This window comes from Cladophialophora psammophila, assembly GCF_000585535.1.
Source record: "Cladophialophora psammophila CBS 110553 chromosome Unknown aczJe-supercont1.2, whole genome shotgun sequence".
Classification (NCBI taxonomy): Eukaryota; Fungi; Ascomycota; class Eurotiomycetes; order Chaetothyriales; family Herpotrichiellaceae; genus Cladophialophora; species Cladophialophora psammophila.
In genome coordinates this window covers 19,815-26,891 of record NW_006912923.1, presented here as the reverse complement: position 1 = coordinate 26,891, position 7,077 = coordinate 19,815, and positions in this window count along the sequence as shown.

Genomic DNA, 7,077 nt, shown 5'->3' with positions numbered 1-7,077 from the left:
AGACGTTCTTTAGAAATTAGAAAAGAATATATTAGTAAAAGTATTATTTAATAGAGAAGAAATATTTTTCTAGAAGTTCTTAGAGATTAGAAAAATTATTTAGAAAGTAGTACTATCTTAAATTATTCGAACTATTTTATATAAAGTATAGTAGACTAAGAGTTTTTATATTTCTAAGACTCTAGAGAAGAAGATAATTACGTTAGTGAAAGATTAGATTTAAAAAGGAATCTTTGAGTCGTATTATAGCCTCTATTAAAATTCTTTCTTTCTCGTAGCTAAAAAAAAGACTAGAGAGTATAGAATTATAAATATAACTATAAATATTAATAGAGTAATTATTCGAGATATAAATCTACCGCCTTCGTTAAACGATTTCTCTAAAGAATTTACTAGAATATATATTCTATCACTAATAGATTAGTTCTCTAATTATAATTAAGTAAAATTAGCTATCGAATATAGAGATATAACTACTTTTTAGACTTTATTAGAGTTAATACGATAGACTACTTTACCGTAAGGAGCTACGAATTCGGTGACCCAGTTTATAAGAATATCGAATAAGATTTTAACGGCGTAAATCCCGGAGACGGTGAGATCTTTTATTAACGATATCGCGGTGAAAGAACTAAAGACGGACTATAGAGCTAAATAAGTAGTGCCTAGATTAAGAAAGTTTATATTAGAATATATTTAGAACCTCGATTAAGTTTTATACGACGTTAAGAGAGTAGAAGTAACGGTTTTAGGAGAAAAGTCATAATTCTATATAGTAGATATTAAAGTAGTTAAATATATCTACGATCGCGAAGAAAGATATTCTAATACTACGAAGATCGAAAAGATTATAAAATAACTAATATCACGGAATATTATAGAGTTAAAGAGATTTTTAGATATTTATATCTACTATCGAATCTAGATTAAAGATTTTATATATAAGATTACTATTTTTTATCGTTTATTAAAGAAAGATACTAAATAGTAATAAATATAAGTAGAAGATAATATTATAAACGTATTAAAGATTACGCTGACTATCGCGTCTACACTAATAAATATTAACTATAAGAATAACGTAGGATTAATTATTCTTACTTTCGATGCTAGTTTATTAAATTAGGGAGTAGTGCTAATATAGTGTAAATATAGTTCTTAAAAACGTAGATATTCTATACGTTATAAGAGTGATTTATGAATAAAAGTAGAGGCTAAATATAACGCGAAAAAAAGAGAATACCGTACTTTACTAAAGGTATTAAAGAAGTTTAAGTCCTAGCTATACGGTGTAATCTTTTTAGTTAAAACTAATGTAGTAACTCTCGCTACTTAATTAAACCGCTCGGTAACCGATCTATCTAGTGTCTTAGTAACGTAGTGACTTACTTAGATTCGGCTATTTAATTTCGAAGTTAAATATATCTCTAAGATTAAGAATATAATAGTAGACGCTCTATCTAGACGGCTAGAAACTATAAGTAAGGCTACTAAAGTAGAAAGAGAAGAAAATATCGATAAATAAGTGATCGCGTAACTCTCTACGGTGCGAGTTAGCCTAATAGTTCTAAATGAAATCTAAGGCTTACTTCTATACGGAAAACACCGAGTTTTAGAATTAATAATAGACTCTATCATTAAGATATAATACGTATAAATCTACTCTATTCGATTAAAATTCGAAATATCTTAGTAAAGTACTACCGAAGAGAAGGAATAGTAGATACCGTTGCGAAAGAAAGAATATTCTAAGAAATTATAGTAAATTACGCACTATCTTTAAACTTTTCGACGACTCATCGGGATGAATAACGATGACTTTAAAAAAATGAAGCGAGAAGTACTAAAATACTTTATGCGAAACGATTACTTATTTCGAAGATCTAATATTATAAGACTTACGCGGCGAGTAGTGAATAAGAAAAAAATAAAGTAACGGATTTTAAAAAAACTATATAATGGAAGTGGGTATAAAGAAGTTAAGATTACTTATCGACGTATTACGGATCGATATCATTAGAATGATATATATACGATGGTAAAAGAATATAAAAAGACGTATATAGAATATTAGTTCCGAGACTCGCGGAGAATTAAAGAAAAGATAAAGCCTACTTACGTTGATAAAAGATGGGAGACTATTTATATAGATATAACGCCGATATTAAAATCACGAAGAAAAGCTTATCTAATGAAGACTAAAAGTGTCTTCTCCGAATAAGTGGAAGCGCGCGGGCTAGCTAAGAATAATAGTATATTAGTGGTAAAATTTCTCTAAAAAGATCTAATCTATCGCTATAGAATATTTAGAAAGCTAGTCGTTAATAGAGAGTCTAAAAATAAGAACTTAATAATTACTTTAATGAATAAATATAATATTAAAAGAGTAATTACTTCTACGTATTATTCTCAGGTAAATAGCTAAGTGGAAGTAAGTCATCGAGCTACTACGGACGCTCTTACGAAGACGTATAAGAGACCGAACCATAAAGACTAGATAGACCATTTATATTGTAATAAGGCAAGGTGGCTGTGCTGTAATGAACTATGCTAGGCTAGTAGAGCGGTGGTAAGGTGAAAAAGTTATTTAGTTATATGTTAAATCTAAATGAGCTAGTAGAGAGGAGGTGCGGAATAGTTTACAGTGCTGATAGTGTACTATTCATTTTTTTTATAGATTGAGTAGAGTATTATAAATTTCATGGCTTTTAATACCGTCTACCTAAATTCTAAGAGTATTTTATTAGTCCTATTCTATTCCTCGATGCTGCCGCTGTGCTAGGTGTTCGTAGCCCTAGCCGCTACCTCTCTAAGTAATATTAGTGATGTTATTATTAGTATTAATTAGAAACGCGTTCCCGATTCCCGATTTACTGAATAGGCCTCTATGCGTTATTATACGTATACGCTAAACCCTAAAGTGCTCTATTATAGTTGACGACCGCGGAAAGATAATCTATTCATCGAAGATTCGAGCTCTTTACGATAATATCTTAATAAGATACTATATTAAGAATTACTAGAGTTAATACTAAAGAGTGAAGAACACGACTAAATAGAAGTTCGAGGTTAACGACTAAAATTTACGTAGATATCGGTTTAACCTTAAAAGACGGTGAGGCTACTCATAGAGATAAAGTTCGCTAATTATTTAAAAAATCTTTTCTACGAAAGAGTTTAGAATCGAAATATTAAGAAGAATTTAAGATAAATGACTCTTTTAAGAAGTAGATTAATTAGTCGCGAATAGAATACTATAGTGAAGATATTTCCGAAGGAGAGATACTCGATTAGTAGAACGAAACACTATAATATTATAACGTATAAAGTCTAACGCGGAACTCGAAGAGAAAGAAGATTATCTCTCTAAGGCCTAGAAGTTCTTCTAGGTAAGCCGTCGAAAAAGTATACTCATCGAAGAACTAAGACCTAAGAAGTAAGAAGATAGATATATAGAATAACGAAGAAAAGAAATAAAGAGATATAGAATACGAATAAGTTTTAAGATAGAGAAATATTTTAATAAAGAATTTAATATAGAGCTATAATAGTGATTTTAGACTATCACGGTTAGATAGATAAAGAAGATATTATCGACGGCTAGCTATTACTACGTCGAATATAGTCCTCCTAGCTAATTAGTGTTCGAGATACGAACTTAGTCGGCGCTATAGAGATTACTCGCGTAATATTAAAGCTAATTAGGAAGGTCGGTCCTCTCGTATACGGAGATCACTTATAGATCGGAAAGATTACGAACTAAGCATTAAAGGGCGAGATCTATCCGACTATTAAATTAAGTTCTAAAAAGAAGACGTCTTACTAGGAGCGCAGCTAGTTTACTTATTAATTTAGCTACTACTTAAAGAAATCGGGGGTGTGCGCGAGCTTCTAGACTAGTTCTTTCGAAGTATAAAAGCGATGACATCGGAGTAATCTAGAATATCGAGGTTTCGAAAACTAGCTACGAGCACTCCTTTAGCGTCTTCCGCTATATCTTTATCTTCTTCTAGAGATTCTTTATAGCCGTCTTCGTTAGAACTAATATAGATAATAACGACACCGGATCCGACGATAATAGCGTAAAATAGAAATAAACTAATTACATTAAAGATACCGTAAGAAAGTAAGAAGAATTTCGAATACTCATTCTTTAAAGGCGTAAATACTACGATATTCTTAGAGAATTTCGAGTATTTATCTCTATATAATCAATAATTAAAAGAAGATCGTATTAAAGCGATTATTCGTTTTTATAACCGTTCCTATATAGTAATTATTCGTAATTTACCTAAATATAAACTACGAGATTAAAAAGGTATTAAGCGGGAGATACTAAAGAAGTAAAAGAACGAAGATAAAGATTAGCTAATATTAATTCTTTTCTATTTATAATCGCTTAAGAATAAAAAGCGAGAGAGTAAGGAAAATATACGTATTTATCTACGCGAATTTAAAAGAACTAGCGATATCTTACTTAAAGAAGAGAAAGTAATCTCTATTTAATTAGATAAATAGTTACTAAAAGAGTTATCGAAGCGAGATCGTAATAAAATTATCTTAGATCTAGGTATCGATTATAGAGATACTAAAATAATTAAGTACGATAAGATTTATAAAAAGGCTATAGATCGCTCGTAAGCCCACTACAATACTAACCGTTTTGTAGACTCTTTAGAAGATTAGGCTTTAAATAATCTAATGAAAGAACGTAAAGAAAAGTTCTCGACATTAAGGTAGAAAAAGAGAAGTATAAAAGATAAGAAAAAGAATAAGAAAACTAAGAAAACGACTAATGAAGTATCTTCTCGGACTTCTTAGATTAAATAAGAAATAGTGCTTTTCTCTACTAAGCCATTACTAACGGAATACATTAATAAACTATCTAATCGTTTTTAAAGTACGATGATACTAGAAATAAGAAACTTAAAGAAATAAATATAAGTAGTAATAGAGGTAATTAATGCCTTAGTAAACGTAACGATAGTGAATTTAGATTTATCTAGTTATATATTAAATCTAAATTTAGAGCTAAGATTAAGAGTATCCGCGACCGAGAGACCTAGCTATAAGAGAGATCGACGTAATATAATTTATTACTTTTATAGCGAGGTTAGATATATATAGCCTCGTTATTCGTATCTAAAGAAATATCTACGAGCTAAATAAATTCATTTTAACTTAAGAAATTATATTATAATGAGGCCTAAAGTACCGGGAAAAGATATTAAAGAAATTCGTTTCTTATAATTAAAAACTAGATTAGACTATCTTAGAGATATCTTTTATAATCTAGAAGAGCTAATAAAGAGTCTACGCGTCTCTTATCTTAGAGTAGATCTATATAGAGACTTAATCGTAATTAATAATTCTTCGGAAGAGAAAATTAAAGAGACTATGGTTACGGCTATCCGAACGTCTAATAAGGATAAAGCGCGAGAGTCTAAAGCTAAATATAGTATAGTAGGTTATAAGATCATTCTAAAACGATTAAAGAAAGAAAAGAACTATTTAATTACGAAGTAAACTTAATTAGAATAATATATAGAAGAGATTCTTAAAGCTACTAATTAAGTCACAGAATAACCGAGGAAAAATCCGATGAGACGGATACGTTTTATAGAACTAGAAATCATCTACGATAGCGTTACCTAAGAAGTTTCGAAAAGTTAAGATACGATAATGGGAGATACGGAATTAAGTTCGGTTATATAACGTTAGAAAAGAAGAACGTATATATAGAAATAAGAATAACTTATACCCTATAAAAAGCTTTAGAAGACACTTAGGCGAATATTTACGAAAGAAACGATAAGCTTAGTTAATAAGATTTTAAAATAGAAAATAGTCGGAACTACTATTTAGAATATATTAGCTAGGTCGAAAGAAGTACGATAGAAGTTATTCTTAAGAAAAATCTAGAAGTATAACGAAGATCGTTAGAAGCTTCTATATCGTAAGACGCGGATCTCTAAGATACGACTAAATAGTGAGAGTAGTTATTCTTAGACTACTAAATTAGCTCTTACTAAATATTCGTTTCTAGATATTAAGCTTCGTTATAAATATAAACGAGCATTAGTTAATAGCGAAGCGAAGATAAATTTAATCTCGAAGGATTTTATAATGGAAATCGAAATAGAAAATACGATTCGATCTACTTAAAGCGTTACTAACTCTATTAGCTACGATGAAAGACGTAGATAGCGATTCATTAAGTTAATTAATTCGTTAACGTTAACTATTGCCGATATAAACATTAAGACTTCTATTCATATTATATGGGTTATAAATTCTAGTTATCGATTAATATTAAAGACTCTATTCTAGATTATAGCGCGAATATAGATAATACGAGATAACGATAAGAATTACGTAATTACTCTCCGTTTATAGACGGATAGAGGTGTCGTTTAGATTAAGATAAGAGAAGAGAAAGTTAATAGAAATAAGAAAATCGCGGAAATAGTAAAATTATTATATAACGGGTTAAACTAGTTAACGAATAGAAATATAAAAGGTCTCTATTCGCCTCCTTAAAAGGTCTAATCTCTATAACGATAAGGAAAAGAGAGCTTTACTAGAAGGACGAAGACGAAGACTAAAAGAACGAAGGCGAAGATAAAAGTTCAATATTAGTAGGAAGAAATATAATAAGTAGAGATTTATTAGATTATATATTAAATCTAATTTATTAATACGACGGAGGAGATCTAGTGGACGAGACTACGGTTAGAGTTCGTCGAGTTATTATCTCGCCGGAACTTCGAGATAAGGAGGATAGCCGATAGCTAATTAGACTCTCGAGGCGAAGAGATTTCATTAGCTTAATTAATGATATAAGGAATAAGATAAGATATAGAAAAATTAAAGTAGTCTAAGACTTAAGAGCTCGTATAAATACGCTCTATAAGCGTAAGGCTAATAAGGTTCTTTCGGTGAATACATCTTAAACGGACGGAAGTACGCTAAGTAAGTTAATTAATTAAAGAAAGAGAGCAATAGCTAAAGAAAGAGCTATAGAGCTCTATTCGATACCGTACCGCTATAGTTAGTGAATTATACCGCGGTTTATAA